Source organism: Columba livia, chromosome 1, assembly GCF_036013475.1.
Source record: "Columba livia isolate bColLiv1 breed racing homer chromosome 1, bColLiv1.pat.W.v2, whole genome shotgun sequence".
NCBI classification, from domain to species: domain Eukaryota; kingdom Metazoa; phylum Chordata; class Aves; order Columbiformes; family Columbidae; genus Columba; species Columba livia.
Genome location: NC_088602.1, coordinates 79,859,479 through 79,883,859, shown reverse-complemented (window position 1 = coordinate 79,883,859; position 24,381 = coordinate 79,859,479). Strand labels below are relative to the sequence as shown.

General features: G+C 37.2%; 1 protein-coding gene across 16 annotated transcripts in view; it reads right to left on the bottom strand.

The window, feature by feature from the left end:
* Positions 1-24,381, bottom strand: part of ROBO2 (roundabout guidance receptor 2) — a 1,092,721-nt gene that overhangs the window by 565,484 nt on the left and 502,856 nt on the right. The gene's annotated exons all lie outside the window — the stretch shown is intronic.

The window sequence follows — 24,381 nt, the reverse complement described above, 5'->3', positions numbered from 1 at the left end:
TAGTGTTCTGTTTTTGTCTCATTTAAATATTTGGCAAACATAGTCTACGCTTAGGGTGATACCACAGCATATAGGTGATTTTGCCTGACCAACTGGCTGCAGGGATCAATCAGGAAAAGGCCTTCAATTTCCTACACACATCATGTTTCACAGAATCACAGAGTCACAGGATGTAAGGGATTGAAAGCGGCCTCAAAAGGTCATCTAGTCCAATCCCCCCGCCGGAGCAGGAACACCTAGATGAGGTTACACAGGAATGTGTCCGGGCAGGTTTTGAATGTCTTCAGAGAAGTTTGCTTGAGTGTGATCCTCTCTTCAACATATACTGCAGTAATCCTTGAGCTCACAATATTTGCTGGTAAATTGTACCACTAGCTCAAGGATTCAGCTCAAGCAGCAGTTAGGATCCAGCTGCTACTAATAAGTGCAGAAACAGACACAGCAGGAACAAAAGTCTAAGACTTAAGGGAAAGGGGTGAGAGCTATTTTTGTTTGTTCCAAGAACTGGCTCTACATACCTGAAGTAGCAGCTGGTAGAAGGTAGTAACACTGGTTTTAATTATTACTATTTTTCAATGACTAGTGTGCCCACAGTCCACTTGCTAAATTAAGGTGGCCTTTTCCTAATAGTTTCTTTCAGAGACATATCCCGTCTGCATATTTTTAAGGGTTCTGTAAAAGAAATGTATTTCTGTACCTGTACTGACTTTTGAGCGGGCCAGCAGATGATGCTCAGGACTCCACATAGCTATTACCAGATCTGATTGCCCCAAATCGGACCTTCTCTGCACTGCAAATGACTCATTAAATTTACAAGTAGCTCTTGGCTGATGCTGAGTCACTGGGGGAGAGCAGAGTTGGGCATGGCAGGGTCCTAATGCTTCTGCATTGTCAGCTCTAGATTAAGCACTGCTGCTGATGCTTTCGTGAGTGGTGCAGGGCAGCAGGAGATGTCAGGCAGTGTGATGATGCCGTGGCCATGCTCAGAAGTGGAAATGGACCTTTGCAACTTCTTGCCATCATCCCTGCAGGGTGGGGGAGCTGCTGGGGTCTGGTGCAGTGAGTTCAAGAGGGGACTGTCCCACAACCACCAGCCAGCACAAGGCCTGGCCCATCCCAATGCATGCACAGGGCCCAATGGTTAGAGGATCAATTGGTGGAACACTGCTGCTGGGAAGGATGGTTGAGCAGGTCTCCTGGGGTGGTCTCTTTGGGTACATTGTGAGTGGTGGGCAAGTTATACTTATGGACACCTGTTTTCAAAAGCTGTGGTAGTAAATGTTGCTATGATTGGCTGCTCCTGGGTGGCAGGTAAAGTGAAAAATCAGCCTTGGAAACACTGGCTATTTTCAGAAGGTTCCCAATAGAGTCAATCTAAATTGCATGAGTAAATATCCAAACTAATTTCGAAAAACACTTTTTCCTGAGTGGTACAAAAGCAATATTTAGCAATGCAAAAGGTAAAGGCTGTGGAAAGAAATATCTGAACAAATGCCATTTTCAACTGCAACTATCATATGGAAAACATGTCTTGCTAAACAAAAACAGCAGCTGTAGATGCAGATCTGCACTTAGCATTTACACCCTACCATGGATGCACCAAAATAACTAGAACAGTTTAAGAATCACACTTTCCAGAGAGAGCCTGCACCTTCCTTCCCTAATTTCTACTTTGGTTGTGTGATGGATCACATCACCTAAGTCAGCTGAAGCTGGAAGGCAGAGTCACTGCTGCTGGCACTGCCTCTGCAACTAATTAAAATTTGTAGGAAACATGCAGCAATTAGCTGCTCCCACTTTGGCTGTGCTTTGATGTCGTACCTGTTTTGATCTTCTTACCCATCCTCAGTCTTTTACATCAGATGTTGGAGTTGCGTTCCTATGAAATGAGCAGGGTACCACTGGGCCGAAAATACTCAATGCTTCTTTTTTCTTTTTTTTTTTTTTTTTCCCTCTGTGATGTCTCCACGAACTGGCCTCACCAACATCTTTTCTGTTTGTGCAAAGATACAGGCACAACAATTACGTTGATTAGGTTGGAATATGAATATAAGTTTTGTACTGTAATATTTTGAAAGCCTTTTCAAGCCTAGTAAAAAGCACTACATTTGTATAAAAAAGGGGATTATTAGAAACGGACATCTACTGCAACTCATTGTTCTCTGCTGTTTCTAAATGTGTGTGGTTTTGAATATAAATGCTACCTAGCAGCACTTAAAAATTATGTCTCAACTTTCATGTATGATCATACAACCAGAGTTGCTAAGCATTCTCTTTTGTGTTTCAATGACTGTAGTTCCTTCATGAAATGACACGAACGTTAAGGAATCAGATACATTGACAATTCATGGTATGGTGACATCATTGACTTAATGTAGGTTTTCAACAGAGAAGACAAAAATATTGCTAATAACATTTAATAAACATGTGTGATCTCATTCTTAAGGGGGAAAGAACTGAATTTAAAACTATGCAGGGCACAGGCTTGGCTGTCATACCTTATATAGTAGCTATACTTAAAAACTGTATTTCTGTTGATACAATGGCAACATCTTTCTCTGAGCTCAAGGCATTATAAAAATAGATACCATTTGCGTGAAAGAAAAGCTTTGCCTGGAAACACAAAAAGTACTCTTAGGCACTGGAATTTAAATCTGAGTGTGGACGAAACACAATAGTTATTTCCTAATTCAGATAGAAAATGCAGTTGTTCATCCTTTCTCAAATTTATTTTGTTGTGACTCAAATGTATAAATAGGATACTAGGTGCATAAATTCTGCTTCTATGCCATGAATAGAACTTCCAAGTAATAATTTACACTTTTACTGATATTTTTGCAATATGCTTCTAGTTTTGTGCTAAGACATGAGAACCATCTATTTCATTCTCTAATACAATTATTTTATTTTCAGGCAAGTAATCGATTAGTTGACTGAAAAATTTAGGCACAGTTCCTATGAAATCCAATCTAAACACAGCACAGTGTCCTGGAAATCCAAATCCCATAGGTAAAGCACAAGATGTAGTTTTCTGAATAGGAACAATACAGACCAGAGGATATGTGTCCTACATACGTAAAGTACATACTTCTCATAAGTACTTTTTAAATCTTATGACAAAGAAAGGTAAAGATTTGAAAATGGAATAATAAAAATAAATAAGTATAAAGTTATAAATTAAAAAGCAATGTTAGACCACTGCAGATCATGGTGACTGTACTGTGTATGACAACAACATAATTGTCTTAATAGCAGATTCAATTACTGTCTGTTGCACAAAAGTCCTTCAGAGACCCCAGTAAACCTTCTGTCAGAGGAAAAGTTGAGGAGAAGCCAGATTTTTGAGGGAATTTTGGAGTACTTAAATGTTTGCACTAATAGATGAGAATTCAAGAAAAATTCTTGGGACTTTATAACCTTACATGAAAGATGCCACTTACATTTAAACTATGCCAGCATTTTCAATCTGATCATTACAATCCACCACTTCCTTTTTCTCCTTTGTAGACTTGAAACAAGTCTCTCAGTCTTGAGAAGCAATATGCTGTCTTTTTAACTATCCAAAGTTTGATGGCATATAAGTGCAAGACCCTTAAAATTATTCCAAGAAAATAAAATAATGTAGCAAATTATTGCAATTTAAATGGTGTTTCAATTTTTCTCTCTAGGATGAGATCCAGATGACTTACTTTTTGTCTATCACAATGGAAACAGAAAAGTGTATTTTAGGCTTAAAATAGAACTGATCGCTCTGATGGCGCTAATGGTTTGTTCCCTTTGGACAGTATTTTGAAGCATGACTAGTAGCTTCCTTAATCATCCAACACTATTTTAAATGCAATCCTTCTGAAAAGAGTAGATCACACTGGTGTTAGCAGGTGTTAATCACATACTTCAGTTGTTTTTCTGGTTTAAGTACTATTTTCCTTTAATGAATAAGTCATCAAAAATATTTTGTTACTGTTTTTTCCAAGTGTTTCTATGAGTTAAAACTCTCTTAAAATACTGCTTTCTGCCATGTATATAGATATATTAGAGAGTTTGAGAAGAAAAATGGGTGCCTGAATATGAAATCTCTCTAAAGAAAGAAAAGCAAGATAGTTCCTAAGTCTCATAATGTAGTGAGTCTTTAACGTACAGGAACAGAAGAAGTGTAAAAGGCAGAATAAATGAACACCAGATTACCAATGTATGTGAATTGTGTAACCACTGAGAAACCATTAATTCTGAGGTGATAGGGCTCTCTTTCTACTGCTAACCTTAACCCCATTTCAAAACTATTCTAGACAGATGCAGATAATAATTTGTGAGTACATGTGAAAAGAAGGGATAGATGTAAAAAGCCCTTTCTGTGTGCTTTCAGAATTTAACCCTGTAAACATGCGGAATATATTTTACAATATGCTTTATCCAAGGCTACACTATCATGATATACACTTTGCGTATCACTACCAAGATATCCACCATTGCATGACATTCACTTTAATGCTTATGTATTTTGCTTGCCTTAAGCATGCCTCTGACTACAAAAGAACCTTAAAATATTTCAAAGAACTGATATATAGATTTATAAAAGTCTTTAAAGCTTTTTAAAATGGCATATTTTCTCCACAGCATATGTGGCTTCACCTCCCAGGCTAGAGCTAACACAGAAAGAATATATAAAAGATTGTGTGTTCTGATAAACACTATTTCCTTATCCTACATCCCTATACGTGAAACAGAATTACATCTCAAAAGAAGAACAAAGCTTTTTGTCCAATTTATGCAGAAATAATCCAGTTACTATCCCAGAGTTCTAGTTAGCTCCAGCAAACTGTTTAAATATAAATGAATTTAGCGTTTTTGATTATAAATATTTATTAAAGTCTTCATGAATAGGATTTATTACATTTATATCCTTTTTCTGAATTTCTAGATTCAGTTTCAACCATTGCAAACCTATCTACATGTTTTGATACAAATCAGCTGAAATACACAAAGCCAATTTTACTTCAAATTCTACATCTACATCATTAGGGCCTCGCTTTAATTGTATTTTAACTGAACAGTAATTATATTCTGAGGTATTCTGCTGTTTGCATTGCTTTTGAGGCTCAGGGCACTGATGTTTCTGGGCTCCTGAGTAGTAGATCAAATCTGACAAGTTACATTTTTCTCCCAAGTTCTTGAAAGGGCTGAAGCAATCCTCATAATATTAAAGAATTTGCCAAGTTTGCCAGAAGTCATTTTCACCTGGTGGCACAGCTTGAATAAAACCTCGTTGAGCAAAGCAATCTAACTCAGGGGAAAAAAAAAGTTCTTTTGTTCACAGGTCATGCGCCTATTTGACTCTGCTAGGAAATGATTTACTATATTTACCCAACTGAGAAGCTGAGACAGTCTTTGTTGCTGCTTTATCTGACGCGGGTTTCTCCCAGTTTCATAAGATGACTTCATGTATTTGGATAAGAATGCATTTCCATGTGTTGTGTCAGGTGTATTATTCTGGCAAAGATGTCTTAGGCGGCATTTAAACTTTCTAAAATCTAAAATGGCTTTATATGTTTATTTATACATTGTGACCCAAACTTTTATTTTTCTCTCCTTTTGCATCCCATCTTCTATGTACTTAAGAGTACATTCTCAATAAATACAAGAGTATAAATGGAACAAGTCTGCCTAACTACCCAAAATCATGATAACTAAGGTTAGAGGAAATTAAAGTATTTAGCTCTGGAATTAGCTAGGTGTATCACTATCATTGAAAAAAACAACTGCAAGAAGTACATAACAAAAATGCACTTCTGGGTTAAAAAATCTCAACTGGGCTTGTGCTGTCAGTCTGCATGCTGCTGTCGGAACTGTTGTGAAACTACCCAAAGGTAGAGAGTGTTTACTCCTATAAAATTAGTTAATGCAACAACTCCACTGTAGACTATATAGCAATACAGCTGTCACAGCTGGAATTTTTTTGTTTGTTTGTTTACTTTTTTTAGGAAACTACAAATGAAAGCAAAAAGACGCTGATCTTAAAATAACTCCCTTTTCAGAGTAACAGTTAATTCTGCAAAGGTGAACATGAAAATATTTTCAGTTAATATTTATACACACAAACACATTCACACTCTACACATGAAGAAAGTGCATTACAGAGTAATTTTGAGGATAATTGCAGTAATCTCAGGGATGCGATAGGGATATTGAGTTAAAAACAATTTCAGAAGTCTGTAGAATGCAAAACCACACAAAATAAATAATCTGAGACAAGAGGGAGAAAGTCATAGCATACTTGCAATGAGTAATGATAAAGATAATTAACTATTGAACAGGAAAGACATTGGATGATTTTTATGCCTTATATAAGACAGACAACAAGAGAATGAAAAGTAGATGCAATTTTAAATGTTATTTTCCTCACACTCACAAATATCCAAATAGAAAAAAATGTAAGCCATCAACACATATGAATCTCACACTTCATGCATGACTGGCTGGATGTAGCAGTATTTTATCCATTGTCCAAAATAAAAAAAAATTAACTTAAGTGTACTTTCTCCTTGGCTATTCTTTTGACTTGACCATTTTCCTTGCTATGTGTCAAAATTCACTAAAAGAGAACTGGTCTTGTTTTAAACTAAACCAGGACACTATGTTACACAAAACACTTAAGACAACCTCAACTTCCAGCTTACCAAATAGCAATAGTAGTTCCCACCCCTCAAGAAGAAATGGGATAAATAAATAATTAAGACCTGAGCTGCATCTGTGAACTGGGTCGAGAACTGAACCTCTAAAGTCCATGAATTAACCCAAAAACTGTCTGTAAATGGGTCAAAAGCTTCTTGCAGGTTCAACTGCTTTTGGACTGAACCAGCAACAGAAAGCAAGGAAGAGAGTGAAATGGAAAGACACATGTGGTGGGGCCAAGGTGTTTTTTACTTTGACACACTTTGATTATGCAACGATAAGATCTATATAGAAATATTTAAGAAATCCTGTTTATAAACAAGTAACAGGCAATGGCGGCTTGAAGCCTTTGGCAGTTTTTCTAGACTCTTATGTACTTCCCTCATTAAAAGAATTCTATGTTCTATAAATCATGGTGGAAGGAAAAAAAAATCACCAATTGTAATTCAGCTTGGCAAACAAACTTGTGACTGCTATTGCTCCCATTATCTGGGAAAGCTCTGATGTTAGAGCACTTGCCAGAAAGTAAGCATTGTTTCAGAGAGATTGCATTTGAAGTCTGTCAAAAATCAAACAACACGCACAGTAGGTCTCAACGTTCCCCTCATAAAGGATGCCTTTGACCTCTGCATGAGCCAGTATCTCTTGAGGAAAGGAAGTTCTGCAACTAAGTCAAACTAAGTTTAAGAGAAATGCTGGGTAGAATAGGGATGGCAAAGATAAGAAATTGTTATAATCTATCCACAAGAACCTTTAGAGAGGGTATTCAAGCCCTTTCATTAGGTGTATTTGCTTCCCAGGCTTCAAAGAGGCACCTGTCACAGCTGCCACCGCAGTTGCAGTGAGGCTGGAACCTGAACACAGTCAAAAACAATAATTATAAGGTGAGGAAGGGTAGGAAAATGTTCCCTTATGATTAAGTGAACAAAGCCTGAAAATTTAAGTTGTACAGCTGGAGAAAGGAGGAGGAATGGGGTTGACATTATGATAATATTCAGCAACAGAAAACCTGTCTCTTTGACATTCTTATAGAAAGAAAATCAGTTATTGTATAACAGGACATTTCAGTCTTTGAAGTAAAACTGATATGACACACATCAGATAAATACCAAGAAAATGGTGTGAAGACATAGAGGACAAGTGAACATGACCACAGACTGACAAGAAACCAAAGGAGGGACAAAAACCTCCCCCATGTTACTTCTATAAATAATTCTTGTCATGGAAAACTAAAAAGTAAACTGTAAGTAAGAGCTGTATTTCTAACAGCAGGCTTAACATTCTTCTTGGCAAAAATTCTTTTAGATATAAGAAAAAAAACCCTCTATTTTTGGCCCATTTGATTACAAAAAAAAAGCATGTACTGATAAAATGCCATTATAATACACCAGCACAGAATGCTATTTCCTCAACAGTGGACTACAAAATATATTTTATATGTTGGAAGACAGATAAGAACTTGAATAGCTTTGAGGGCATAATTTTAAGACTAGCTACTGGTCTTTGTGTATATTCTTGAGCATAAATAACTACATGAATAAGTTGGGGGACAACGTGAATCCTTGTGTATCTTTTTCTTCCTGCAAAACCAAAAAAATACATATATTAAAGCTACTGTTATATAGTATCCAGCAGTTTCGACTTTAAAGAAAGGCCAAAAAGATCTAGTCAGTAACTGTGGCTGATCTTGTGCTAAGAAAGCTCTTGAGAGGAATAATACGCGAAAACATCTCAGTGCACAGCATTTTGGCCTGAAGGGACTGAAAAACCCCAATCATATCAGCTTCAGATTATACTCAGTGTGCTTCAGGTAAAATATCCATATATTAATAGTATACAATAAAACACATGCTACAACGACGTTTGCAAAGATGTCACTGTAACTCCCCCATGATCATCACATCTCTTAGCACATGCTGTGACTGCATGGACATGTGCAGAGAAGCTCTGAGAAGCAGGATGTAGAGGAAGAGGAGGTGCAATAGTTACCTTTGTGTTGCCTGCTTGCTGTGTCCTCCCTGCTGATTTCAGAGCTGTTTCCCCAAACCTCCACTCCAGATTTGACAGACATTTAAGGGTACAAGAGATCAGATGAAGGATGTCTACTTCGGGTTAAAGTCAGAGTGGTTAAGGAGCGAATTCAGACAAAATGGTATTGTCTTAGAACAATTCAATTGAGAAACAAAACCCTCGAATTACTATATAAACATCTATTACTCATAGACGAGTGGTAGTGATAGAAGTGAAAACAGCAGCAACTGAATTGATGATTTTGGATGAGGATATCACACTGTTTCTCACTGTAGCACATTTAGGGCACAGGGATTGGGAACGGTAAGAGAAAAGTAGGAAGAATGAAAAGGAAAATTGTCATTTTTCAGTGCTAGCTGCTTTCATTCCTTCCTTTGTGCAAATGACATAAGATATATTTATGATTCAGTGATAAAACTCTTGATCTCATTTGCATCTTGCCTGAAAACATGCAGTTTCACACACAGTTTCCATCTTGAATGCATGACTCTCCACTTGATTCCAGGCATGATGCTTTCTTCATCTGTAACTAGTGCCTAGTAAAAGTTTATGTCCACTTTAATGTCCCATTTCACGCTTCGCTAAGCCTTGAGTCCTTTTTGACTCTTATGACTACTATTTTTTGCATTTTAGATTTTGACTTTATATAACAGAATTACTGACATTTGCAGGCAAAGTTGGGGAGGCAGTAGTTTAGGTTTGGTGATACTATAATAGATTGAACAGATAGACAGATATAATGCCATTTGCTTGTAAGAGAGAGAAGATTGCTGCTGGATTTCCATGTTGCTCACTATTACCAATAACACAAATCAGTTATTTATTTGGCCAGAGAAAAAACGATCACTCAAAGGTGAAAAGATTTGTTGTATAATATAAAATATAATATTGGTAGAACAACACTGAAGCATGAATCACCTCCTGGAGGCAAATGAAAGAATTAAATGACTGCACTAGTTACACATATTCATGGAAGAGATGGGGTGTCATTCCTATTGCTCATGCTGAATTTCCCACATGTACTGGGCCACTATTGCTCCAATGAATTACAGAATGGATTCAGACCTCAGTCATCTTTGCTTAGCTCCTTGATTTAGATGCAGATCCACATCCTATGACTGAGGCTTACCTGTTTATGAATTTTACCTAAACTTTACACAGAAATTCTCGACAGAGGTGCTATTGCAATAAATCATGCTATCCAAATAAAATACTGAAACACTCCTGACTAAAAAAAATACTTTTCTGTAGGTTACATACTCTACATCATGCTGCTGTCATTTCCTTAGCTAGTATCGTAATAATTATCACATCTATGAGAAGGAAGGAGAGGTAGAATAGCTGTCGTCCAAGCAAAGACAATCCAAAAACCCAAGGCACTTATGTCTCTTTTGTTTAGGACTGGATAAGAAATATTTGTGGAAATGAGGTACATTCTTAGCAAACAGATCTTTGAATCAAAGAATCTTACTCAAAATAGGCCATATCCTTTTATTTTAAAATTGTTTAAAAGTATGCATGCCTCCTCCTGCTCCCCAAACAAACAAAAACAAGAAATAAAGGAAGACTATCGCCCAGAGAAGCTACAGGTTTGTGATTTTCATCCATTCCTTTTTATGGCTTGAAACCTGTCAAATTCAGGTGATATTTCCAGAAACCGTCAGCAGAGGAAAATGAATCAGCTGCTCTGAAAAGTAGGGCAGACAATCTGCTCAACTCAGCACAGAATCTAGGATTCTAGAAAGCCTTGCGTGAAGGAGAAAATAAATAACTAAAGAGGTACAAATTCCTGGTGGACTTAAATTAAACAAAGCCTGTGTTTAAAATGATTCCAGGAGATGGCTAATATAAACACCTCCTGCCTGAACCCAGCATACCTAGTATGGAACTTAAGTCCAAACGCACAACATCTGGCTCATCAAGTAAAAAGGGCTTAACTTCAGCATTAACTCTTCTTTTCAAAGTACATACTGAATTTGCCTAAAACTCTGGGAATGTGATTATTTTGTATAAGACATTCCTGCAGCTGGGTGTAAAACTATCTTTGAAACAATAACGTAAAATATTATTTATTTATCTATTCACATAACTTGAGAAAGAATTTGTCTGCACTAGTAAAAAAATAGCAAATGAAGAAAAGAAGTGAACAACAACCAACAGGTATTTTTCAAAGACAACCCCTTTTCCTTTTATGACACAATAATATGCTTTCCTTGGGGAAGAAGCAGTAAACACCATATGCCTTGAGTTTAGTAAAGCAGTATCTTGCATGCCTATCTTGTAAACAAGCTACAGAACTTGGTCTTGATGAAACCACTATGAAATAGTTGCACAGCATAAAAAGTCTACAAAAAATAAGAACTAAACCAGCTTTCTGGTAAAGATCTCTTCAAGTGAGTAATTCTCAAGGTTTACTTTAAATTAGAAATAAACAGTATAAAGCTGGGCATTATCGGAGGCTACCCCAGTCTCACACTGTTTGATATTCGATAGCAGACCAGAACGATAGAAGGGAAAACTCTCTTCAAATTTGCATCAGGCTGCAAGGGGTTAATAAGCCTTTGAAAAAGAAGCTTAAAATTCAAGGGGATGTTTATGCTTCTTTTAAGATTTATAGCAGAAACAAGAGTTAAACTGAAGTGTGGTAAATTTAAGGTAGGAAAAAACATTTAAGGTAGGAAAATCTTAAGTTGAAAGAATGGTTAAGCACTGGAATAAATTTCCCAGAGAGGTTTTTAAGAATGGATTTGACAAACAATCATTACTGTTTTGGCACAGGGGAAGGACTAGCAACCTTCTTTCTCTTGAAGTCCTATTTTCTATGTATCCTAAAATATAAACAGCTAAATATTATTTCAAAATAGCCTTTGCATTATAATGATAGAAATGGTCTAAGAACAAGAAATGGAAATGCTTCCTACATCATGATAAATCTGAGTTTGATTCATTAAAAGGAAAAGAAGTATGCCACTATCTTTTATTCTATTGTTTCTGATCAGAACATCAAATTCTTTTGAAGATAATCTGCAAGGGTTCATAGTTGCTAAGACAAATATACATCATCTGCTAATAATAGTGATTTTTACTGAAGTTTCTTCCCCTATTATGCTAAGAATCATTTGATTTGCAGTTTGCATAAACAACAATAAACTTGGACTAAAGTCTGCTGCACATCCTGCATTTGATTGTCAAACAATTCACTTCTCTGACAAGATGTTTATGGAGTTCAGCTTATGGAGAAATTATATTCTACTTGCAGATATTACATGGCACCTACTATTACCTGGAAACATGATCTTTGAAATTTTGTCAAAAAAGGTGCCTGGGCTGAAAATTCAGTAATCACACATAATAATAAATACGTTCCTTTTTTTTTTTAAGGTATCCATCATTCTACCCACTCATCAGCGCACATTAGAGTGGTTTGCATTATATTACTCCTTTTAGGAAATGTGTATTTACTTTGTCTAGTTTTGATATAGACATACAGCAATTAAAGGAATTCTTTTTTTTAAAAAAATAATTTTCACCAAAACTTCACAGACAGAAAAAACAGTGAAAGTGACAAAAACAGTAACAAATTTTGGTTTTCTCTCCAGCCTGCAAACAGATCATGGAACCCCGTGATGCAGGGTATTTGACACAGAACTAAACATTTAAAAAATGTAGTGCTTGGATACCAAGTGTCCAATCTGTAGTACTGACAGTATAAATTCAGAGTTTAAATTGCATGCTCTAGATATTATGCCAGCTTCTCACAGAAAAAGACCAAACACATCTCAAACCTGCATGCTGGGAAGATCTCACATATCTCTCTGAACTGCCTATGACTGGCATCTGTCAACCCCAGGATGCTAGAGGGAACGGGTAGCAGAGCTGACCTAGAGCAGTGCTCCCAGTGCTGGCACAAAGCTGCCAGTGATGCAGCCACAGCTGGCTCTGTCATTGGCTGGAGTTCCTGTGCAGATGCACCAGTCCAAGAGCAGGTGATGACTGTATATTTGAGGGAATAGAGTGTAGTATCAGCAAGTTTGCTGATGACACCAAGCTGGGAGGAGTGGCTGACATGCCAGAAGGCTGTGCTGCCATCCAGCGAGACCTGGACAGGCTGGAGAGTTGGACAGGGAAAAATTTAATGAAATATAACAAGGGCAAGTGTAGGGTCTTGCATCTGGGCAGGAACAACCCCAGGTTCCAGTATAAGTTGGGGAATGACCTATTAAAGAGCAGTGTAGGGGAAAGGGACCTGGGGGTCCTGGTGGACAGCAGGATGACCATGAGCCAGCACTGTGCCCTTGTGGCCAGGAAGGCCAATGGCATCCTGGGGTGTATTAGAAGGGGGGTAGTTAGTAGGTCAAGAGAGGTTCTCCTCCCCCTCTACTCTGCCCTGGTGAGACCACATCTGGAATATTGTGTCCAGTTCTGGGCCCCTCAGTTCAAGAAGGATAGGGAACTGCTGGAGAGGGTCCAGTGTAGGGCAACAAAGATGATTAAGGGAGTGGAGCACCTCCTTTATGAAGAAAGGCTGAGGGAGTTGGGTCTCTTTAGTTTGGAGGAGACTGAGGGGTGACCTTATTAATATTTACAAATATATAAAGAGTGAATGTCACAAGGATGGAGCCAGGCTCTTCTGAGTGACAACCAATGATAAGACAAGGGGTAATGAGTTCAAGCTGTAACACCAGAGTTTCCACTTAAATTCAAGAAGAAACTTCTCAGTGAGTGTAACAGAACACTGAAACAGGCTGCCCAGGGTGGTTGTGGAGTCTCCTTCTCTGGAGACATTCAAAATCCGCCTGGACACATTCCTGTGTAGCCTCATCTAGGTGTTCCTGCTCCAGCAGGGGGATTGGACTAGATGATCTTTTGAGGTCCCTTCCTATCCCTAACATTCTGTGATTCTGTGATTCTGTGTGATATGGTAAATAAACCCACAATAGCAAAAGGAAAGTTACTTAAGCCAAAATCCTTGCCTCTCTAAATCAATCTACCAATATTTAATAAAGCAAGCTTAAACCACTAGCCTGTGTATTTTTTTAAATTTTGGTTTCTTAACTTCTCTTTGCTTCAACTAAAGGTATGCTATCTGTAAAAGAAAGATAAACTCACCCAATTATCTCACAGCAGTTTCATAAAACATGATTTTGCTTTAAAAGGTTGACTGAAAACCCATAGTGAACCAGGAAAATTATCTTCTCTAGTAAACATTTAGATTCTTATTCCTTCCCCAGTGACAAGATGAACTCAGTTCTGGCAGAAACATTCACTCCTGAACTCTGTTGCTATCTTCAGCAATTTGTCTGATACTTCCAAAGAACCAGCCCATTTGGGTGAAGGTTAATGTCCCATCCTAGTGGTCATTTCAACATGCCTTTCATAAGGCCTCACAGGAAAAAAAAAGAAAATCTAAAGAGAGTGGAACACATTTCAAAAAGATAAAATAATGACTCTTGTGTTTTTTTTTCAGCATCATGAGTACGGTAACTCAGGAGAATTGTGAAAGGAGAAATCAATAATTCATCAACAGCTGAAAGTGGCACATAGTGAAAAGGGCATGTGTACATAAAAGTCGAAATGTGTGCTTGTAAAGAGAATATGTAAGGTAGATTGTTGGACTGCAGATAAAATCACTTCAGAAATGGCAACTGAAACAGTTGCTTTTTGATATCTGTTCTGTTGCAAAGACCTTATTTTCTGATTAATTTATTACTTTTTTTTCTACCCACAGATAAAACATTCAGTATATAGATTACTATGGATATTCAGGTCATTTACAGAAAAATCCATATATGATAATTAAGGTTGGTCTTGAGAGAATTAAAAATCTCCAAACCAGAGTTTGCAGAGCTTTGTGTTAGAAACTAAGACTTCACAGTGAACAGAAGAGGAATTATTTTTGTATTCAGGGAGACATGACTCTAGACAAATTCACACTCCTAAAAATTCAACAAGATATTTCACAATCATCCATATGGTCTTTGTGCTAATGTCACTTCACAAGCTGGCTTATAGATCTCTTATGATTATTAAAATGTGTTACTAAGCTCCTGAAATTATGAAGACAAAAAGATCAGTTACTGAACTCACTGCACTATGGAGGCATGTAATTTTAATTTCTTTATCCTAACTTTCTGATTCTCATATTTGTCATGTAACTTAAGCAAGCAAAAGATACTACTTCACAGCTTGAAAAAATAAGCCCGTGCCATGTGGGAAGAGCTTTGTGTGGCCTCCTTCAATAAAGAAAACAGTGTTTTAAGTGTTCACTGAACTGGGAAGTGACAGGAATAAGAGAGGCTGAATCAAAATCAACAGAAAAAAATGATAAAAAAATAAGAGTAATAGAGTGCTTTCAATGGAGGCGATGGCATGGCCATTCCAGTGATTTAAAACATCAGGAGGTAAACCACAAACTGGTCACAGTCTTAACAGTATCTGTGAATTTATGTGCTCTGAAACATCAGCATCACTCCTCCCATCACAGGAATCCCATCTCAGGATGAGAGGTGAAGTGCAGGCACAAGCACAGCCCCAGGGTTTCATGCAGCAACCTGCAAGGTTCAAGGTGATGTGATATATCTCTACCACTTACCATGCAGTAGCTGCTGCAAGCGGCAACAAACACAAATGTAAAGATTTTCTGTGTGGTTATGTCTTTACAAAGCTCACAAGGTTCTTTTAAATTTGCTGTATACTTCCTAGATAGTGCACTGAGATATTTCAGATGGTAGCAGAGAGGAGAAAACCAGAAGTGCATAGCTTAAATTATTCTACTTCTGAACTGAACGTTGAAATGTTGCTTTTATATGGAATGAGATTTTGAGTTCTTTAAGGAAATTTATCAATAACTTACTCTGAGGCAAGACTCAGTCTGCCATGCATCACAGTAAAAGTACCATTCATTCACATGATCTGGATTTCTCTAACCTGGGGCTGTGTTTTAAGCACCAGTTTCTTGAACCATGCTTTATATTAATATAGAATGTAAGTATTCTATATGTTCTGTGAAATATTTTCTTTTTTTTTTTTTTTTTTACTATACAATGAATCCCCACAATTATGATGTCAATCAATTTGAAAAGACCAAAGCAAGCACAGATCCTCACAACAGCATTCAGTCTCCTAAGAGCATGTGTAGCCATAGGGAGGACAGAAGCAGAAGGGAAGAGGCAGCAAAACAGTATCAACATTGGACATATGCATCCTGAAGACTACTTGCAACCTGAATACTACTTCCATCATCCACACAGCCAGCTTTGTATTCTCACTGGACCAGTAGCTCAGTGGCCACAGTCCAGGGGGGCATGATAAAAGTAGGAGAAAGCACTCTCAGCTAGATGAATACTGCAGCTACACATCATATTCTCTCATTAGAGTAATTCTGTTTTTTTGGATATATGTTCATTCCCCCTGTTAGCATCACTGGCTACTGTCTCAGTGACGGTTTACAGTACAATACTGTACTATATTGATAGACCGATTTCATCACACTTGCATCCCAAATGACAGAGGCAGAGGATGAGAGACGTAGTTAAAAATATGGTCATACTCCTATCCACTGTTTTATGGTTTCCAAAGAGCTTATTTGTATTTGTTCCAAACAGAAATCAACAACACAACAAAATCAAGGCAATGCAAGTAAGACAGAAAGAATTAGAGAGGAAAGCAAGAAGATTTCAAAGGATTTTAGACACAAGTGTTGTACAGATGTTTAGTAAATGAAACCACAAAGTCTAATCAAACAAACATTTTCAGGCAGTTTATAGTCATGGGAAAAACGTGGAAGGAGATGGGAATTATAGCTTTGATCATGAAGCTAGTATGAAGGAAACAGCTATTTTCAGTTTAACTGGGTATTTGGAAAGTGCTGTTTGATTGATGTACCACCACTCTTCACTGCCTCCATCCTTTGTGCAAAGGCAAGCTGTGGTGCCATCAGACAGGGGAGATAAAGCTTCACAAGGCTTTGGGTCTCTAAAATAAGTGCTTATTTGACTTTTGTTTGACTAGCATCCTAAAAGTAGGTCTGAAGGTCTGACAAACCTTCCAAAAAAACTACAGGATATCACAGTAACCTCCTCCCCACCTCAAAACCCCTGTTTCACTTTATCCTTGTTTATCTTGGTCAAAATGTATACACAAAGGGATCAGCTGCAGCACTGACAGCATCATCCAATCACTCCTCTTTACAAGTTCTGCTTTAGCATCACAGAGTATTTATGCTTAATTTCTTTAGATAATTTTCATCACTTACATCTGATTTTCTTTGTCCTGACAGCCCAGAATTTTACTGGAAATGAGCGACAAATATCACAGGAAAAAGTTTCAAAGGCTTGTGTACATATCTTTTATCAGAAGGATTCTACTTTTGCCAAGATTTGTTCACACGCATTTCATGTTAAGGATAAAGGTATTAGTACCAGGTTCTACAATGCCATTATGTATTTTGTTTGTTTGTTTTTAAACTTACTGTTTAACATGTGATACAGGTCATTGGTAAAGCAGATTCATACCCTATCTTTATCTTTTTGAGTAGCCTAGCCATTCCAGTTTAATTGGAGGCCCTATCCTTTGTATACGTTCCAGGATGCAGGCATCATATCCACAAGAAAGACAGAAAACAAGCCGTGGAGGAAACCAGATTGGTATTGTAAATGAATATGTGACTCTTAAATACTGTCTCTCCATCAGGATTCAACATCCAAGCTAGAGGTGAAAACCTTAAACAAGCAACTCCAGAACCCTGTCAGACCTTTAATTGTATCATGTGGCACAGCACAATTCTTTCTGATATTTCAATCACAGGTAAAATTCTTGAAGATTGTATTTTATTTTATTTTTTTTTTCAAATCTGTCCATACCTGCACCTACACACTGTCCCAGACCTGCTTCTTCATGTTGTCAGTACCTAAGACATGCTGAGGAAAGCTTCACAGACGCCAAAAGGAAAGTTCACTTTACTGAGATACTCCAAGCCTCGGTTGCAGCACTAACTAGCACATCTGTCATGCACTGTCCCAGCAGACCAATCTCTGTCCCTGCTGCTTGAGTGGTCGCTCTCTCTGCACAGCAGCAGATCAACCTCTCAACTCAACCCCGAGAGCTGCGTTCAAACTGTGGAGGATCCTAGGATGGTTTTCCGTGGCTTCCCTGTCCACTTACTTATCATGAGAAACTGGCAAAGGTGGTAACACAGCAAGCTTGTAAATGAGAGCCTCCATCGTTCCTCAGAATTAAATTCTGCACAAGTATAATTTCAGAAACTTTAAAAAAAAATATTTAAAATTCCTCTCGAGCAGAAGTTAAGGTTAAAGACAGAATTCCAAATTTATAAATGATGGCTTCCGAACTTTATGCTCTAAAGACAACAAAGCTATAGAAAACACATTGGTTTGAATCAATACCACATACCAGACTTTTGAGACTTAGTAAGACTTCAAATAATAACACTTTTCTGATGCCATAAATCTAAAGCTTGCTTATAAAATTCTGGAGGTTTTGGCTTATTTCCCTCCATCTCTAACCCAAATGACCTTATTATAAGTATTTTCCACAGCTATTGCTGCATATTCATGCCAGTTACTGACAAGATCTCTGAAATACAATTCACTATTCAAAAATGGATGAAAATCTTATTTAGCATCATCCCTAGTCTACAGGGAATAAGAAGATGTGCAAGCTTAAGAAGGTGTAAGACTGTCTCATAGCCTAATGCTGCATCAGTAGGGCAATTATCCCACCCAATTATTTGCAAGATTGGAGGTCTAATAAAAGCAGCATGTGTGGTGAATATCAAGGTACCATAGGTAGAGATGTTAAACAAAATGTTCCTTTGCCAGCAGAAGCACCCTAGGGAGACCAGAAGTCCAACAGTCCCAGCACCGCTATGGGAAACCAAAGCTTATGACCAGAACTTATGACCAGGAAAGGCTTTAAATGGTTTCCAAATGGAGTGCCATCATACATTTCAGAATCTTTTTCCTTTCAAAAGCCTTACACAGAGAAATAAATTTATACACACACACACGAGTGTTATACTTCTATAGAATCCACATTTGTCAGTTTGCAAGCATTTGTTCTGAAGGCTTCTAACCAGCCTTAAGTAATTGAAACCAGTGTGTTATAGTGAAAGTGAAACATAATGTGGAATATTGTATTCTGATGGATTATGCATATAAGCTTTAAGTGCATATTTACATAGCATTTCTAAAAAAAAAAAAAAAAAAGTTTTCATTTTACTTTCTAAATTTGAGTTGATGTGGAAGACATTCTTAGTTACCATATCTAGCAAACCAAAATAACAATGTAGTTGAGGTTCTTGAGCTAAACATCTAAGCCACCTCTAAAATACTGAGTATGGCACTTCCTCTTCCACAAAATTTTTGGATATAAGTGATACTTTGAGTTTGAAACCACATTTTTTGAAATATAAAGTCTGCTGACATACTTCACTAGGAATACACATAAAATGATGCCTAGTTGGAACCACACAACAGAATTGAAGCCATTTGTGCTCTATAATAACAAGAATCTCCTGTCCCTTCCTCACAGGGGTCCTAAGCAGGTCTGCAACACCAGGTGTATCTTTTGCAATTCTAAAAGTGGGAAAAAAAATTAATTTTGTTAACAAATATATTTGTTGATTATAGCAAGCTAAGCTGTAATATAATTCATTTGTGCATTTAGAAGTAATCATGCAACAATGCCTTTTGCTACTTTCCAATAAATCACAGGCATTTTCAAATTGTCTTCTTAAAAGGCGGTGTGAATTCTTTTTTCTGCTGGTGCTATCAAGTGCAAATTCTGAGTGTTCTTTCAGTTGAGATGCAATGATATTCATTTTGCTTTCCTTATATGAACAACTGAGATTCAATTTCTTTATTTTTTTTTTTTCTCAAGAATATAGACCGGAAAGTTCTACAGCAAAATTTCACTAGCTTATAAAGGAGAACACAAGTAATGGGGATTGATTTAAATATTTACTTTATAAGTTTTGGAGATTTTTTTCAATTTAGAGCAAAGTCAAATTTAGTGCCGGCTTAGGAAATCTTCTATGCATATGAGTCATAACTATGCAGCTCATCAGTAAAAGAACCCTGAATGGAAAGGTGAGCAAGAGTTCACACATCAGGTTTTTGCACAATATGCAGAAATAATTTTGGAAGAAGAATACCTCTGACTGAGGTTGTTTGCATCCCTACTCTAACACTTTTCTTCTTAATGCCACATGTGCAGACTTGAGATTGGAATCATCTCTGGGACTTTAAATTGCTACTTCAAATGCTGGAAAATACTGAAAAAGTCAGTGACTGCTTAAGCCTAAAGGGCTTCCTTTTCCTTGTCTAACCAACTTTTCTGGCTTCTATGTACACATAAGTTGCTTTTTTTATTCTGAAAGTTTGCGAGAATATTAACAAGAGGACAGGAATGTATGGCATAAGCTTTTTGTAAAACTAGAAGAAATAAATTATCTTAACTTACATAGTTTGAGGAACACACGGTTGAAATGCAGCCCATATGCATGGTGATTATTTATAGGCATACAAATTATATTCAAAAAAGAGCCAGATGGCTTTAGCAACACATCTGCTGTCTTCAAGGCAGAACTTCTGAAGCAAACTTGGGACATTAACTCCTATTATAGAGCAGTCAAGAACCAGTAGGACTGCAGTTGCTCTGTAGTCTGTAAGAGTTGTATCTTCCTACACAGAAGTTGAATTTAATCTGAAGACAGCATCAAAACCAGGATGGAATATTTTGTGTTTTAACAGGGTTATCATGCTGTTACTAACTACATGCAAGGACAGGAAGGTAGGTCACCACTAAGGCAAAAACCAAATGAAGCCAAACCTCACACATCCTGAGGTAAGTTACATAAATCTTTGTGACAGTTAGCAGTTCTGCATATTTTGCACTAATCTTCAAATAAAGTCACAATCCCTGAAAATCATTAAAAATCACAAAGATTCACAATATACATGATTTATACTTTTTCTTAGAAGAAGGTGCTCATTTAGCAGATAATACTGAGAGGCAGTTGAAATATTTCTTAGACACAGACATCAGAACTATGAGAGATGTTTCACAATATCAATTTATATTGCCAGGGTGGAAGTCAGACACCTAATAACTACTGAAGTTGTTTACATGCAAAATATGCATTTATAAATGAGAAGACAAACTGGAAGAGAGCATTGGGAGAACTGACTGCACTACTACGGTTTCTAATCTCCACCTGAAAAGGCATAAGTTGTCACAAGTGCCTGAGTTTGCTGTCGGGCCACTGCATCTACTGTCCCCTGTATTACTGTGTGCTACTCTGAGTACTACTATCACACGTTTTTATTTATCTTCAGCTTTTCCGAAACTTCTGCAGGAACAATAACCACCCTCTTTTCCCCTCCTTATCCTAGAACATCTTAAAAAAAAGAAAAAAAGTTTGCCTTTTCTGCTGAAATGAATTCACTCTTTAGGCACAACTTTACCCACATTAAGATAGGAATTTTGGATCCCCTTTATTTTTTCTGACAGAGTAGATAAAACTGGAAGCTTGTACTACTGCACCAAGTAGAAGTCCCAGTGCTGGCAGTTTCAAGCCAATGTTTTGTTATTGAAGGTGGGTGGCCAACCTCTCTGTGCCCTGGGGGTACCTGTATTCCCAGCTGGGAGTCAGTGGGCAGATGAGTGCAGTGGAAGTTGTGCGACACCTGTCAGCACATGTCAGGTGAGATTCAGCTGCATCTGCATGTCTGTCCCAGGACAAATAACTGCAGCAGTGCCCTGTTTTACTGGGCTCTTGACCAGCATACACTCTTGGTGCTCCCACTTCTGCAGGGCCTTTGAGCTGGACTATACAGCGGAAGTACGCTGCTCCTTGGTGCATGGCATGGAAACCTCTGGAAGGCATGGCAGTTCAGGTAAACTCTTGTAATGCTATTTCCCATATATCTTTTACAACTTTAAGTAATCGCAGTTAAACAAGCCTCAAAAGATTGTCTCAAAGACACTTTGAAACATACCATAGTTGACGGAGAATAATCTCAATTTTTGCAAACCTAACTCTCGTGTGAGAAATAAATGCACTGCAAATGAAATTCTAATCTTAATTAGAAGCATAAAGGTAAAAACATGTAAAGACAGTTCTCCAAGTTTAAAAGAGGTCTTAAAATCTGATATCAATGCATTCTTACCTGTCTTACCTTTAACTCTTACCTCTGTTAGGTAAGGTACAACTGCTGATACTTATTAACACTTTGTTCCCCAAATTTTTAGGGAGTCGCATTGTATAGTATCAAAACAAAAAGTTACCCTCTCTTTCCTTATGAATGCCCCCTAATTTTGTTGGGCTATCTAATTTCATCAAGATACCCAGTCATTCCAAATAAGCTAATAAGAACTTGCTGTGAGAGGGAGTGAATTTGACCCATTTGAAATGCTAATTGAATTTCTTATCTGCAAAACCAATATTTGTATTGTACAGCTCAATGATGGAGAAAAAAAATCCATAAGCCTGATGAAATGATAAAATGCATTTGTTTAACTAAGTCATTAAAATTAAACAGTGCTTAGTCTAGGTTCTTATTTCAATTCACATGAGATAAGAAATAAACAAAACAAAACAAACGCTACAGACCACAGGTACCTACAAAAATTCCACAGCAACACCCTTTCAGTTTAAGAAACAGCCTGATACTTAGGTGTTCAACTGTTATATACTTATTATCCTCAACAGTGCTACAACCAGTATGATTTAGACTATTCAAAGTGAGTTATCCTGGCAGAACTTTGCCCTTTAAATAGTGTTTTCTCTTAGCCTTTTACATTAACATGCTTTATCATATACATGCAAAGTAAGCTGTGATTCTTCCTGCTGCTGCTAGAGATTGACATTTTTGTATCATGGATAATAGCACTTTGAAAGCAAATAGAAGTTTTAGAACTGCTGAGAGGTTTCCATATACCATATGTTAAGTCTCTTTCTCTATGGACTGGAGTAGGTTAATCGCTCTGCAGTTATTGGCTGCCTGTTACAGCTTCAGCTGCACGATGGTAACTGGGGAAGGGATTAGCTTTGGTTAAACATTTGGCTGCATTTCCTTTGGGACACTACAGAAACATACCAGAAAAAGTCATTCTTCAGAGTAACACTTGCGCTAATCCCTAGACCTGCCTCCATCAGCTGCCTGTGCCAAGCCTCTTCAGTCCTCTGGGAGAGGAGTTTCCACGGGACTGATGCCTCTCTTTTAACGTGTAAGACTGGGTCTTGATGGTGTTGCCTTCTTCCACCACCAGTAAAAGCAAAGATGAGAATACTGGGATTAGTTTGCCTTAAATCAGTGAAAGCACATGCCAGAATTGCAGCTTTATAAAACCATTAGCAGGAGTTAACAGTGCATACTCTCTGCTTCCTAATGTAACGGGTATTATAAATCACTCATGCTTAGTCATTCCTTCACTTCCGCTCAACTACATGTGGAAGCAAAAAACCTGGCATTTAGAGTGGGTCCATCCTCAATGAACAGTGCCCCTTTGAAATTGCCTGCTGTAGGCAAACTCTTTCTGTTTAGACCAAACAATTGCTCTGTGCAATTTAGGTGACACTATAAAAACTGATTTTTATTTTGCATACCTATGGTAAACTCCTAATGAAGTAGTTAAAAAGTAAAAGCAATATGCTTATTAAGGCAACAACTACAAAAAAAGTAATTTTCTGAGGAAGTAACTATGTGCTGTATTTGGATGAAATAATACATATTTGAGGAAAAAATGAAGATGACTTGGATACTTACTAGGTTTCCTGTTCAAGAAATACCTAATAAATCATGTAGAGGGATTATATTCCTGTGAAAATATTATATTAAATAGAGGTCAGTGGAATATCTTGCTGTTCAAACCATCTGTTTCCCTCCTTTGTGGTCATGGAAAATGTACATGCATGTGCACACATGAAAAGAAGAGAATGGATTACACACAGATAAGTATTCTGAACTAGAGGATTGATTGAGTTTAAATTAATTTTAGATGCAGTGAGATGCTGTTAGTCAGGACCAGATCTTTGCAAGTCTCAGTGAACATCACCATGTGTGGAAGAATATAGCTGCATTTTCCTCTTGACCTTAGGCTAAGGTTAGCAAACTCCTGAACAAGAATTTAAATCCCTTATGTAATAAAATAGAGAATTACTGATGTAAATTCTAAATATTCAGGCAGATCGTGTGGTGAAGTGATTAGTTATCATTGCCAAACTATTAAGTATACGGACCAGCAAAACACATACTTTAGATTCTCTGCATTAATTCTAAGAGTGAATTATGAATGTAATTTCAGAAAGCCATACTTAAGACTATTTTTAAACTAATAAAGTCTTAGGGAAGAATGATATATCAAGTCGTATGTATCTATGCAAAACGTTCAAATACAGATTAGCAAAAACACATCTGTGGTCATGATTATGAAAAGATTAAATGACAGGATTTTTAACACATAAATGTAAATGTAGTACACGGCAAAAAGTCTAGAGCCACTCATATTATAGGAGGTTTTTTTTGACATAAATGTAAATATTACCTGGCAAAATTAATTATATAATCCATTAATTAATAGGGTGGGATATTACAAATACGGGGAAAAAAGTGTGCTTTTTCTCTCGTTGTTCCTTCCCAATTGTTACAAAATCTAGAT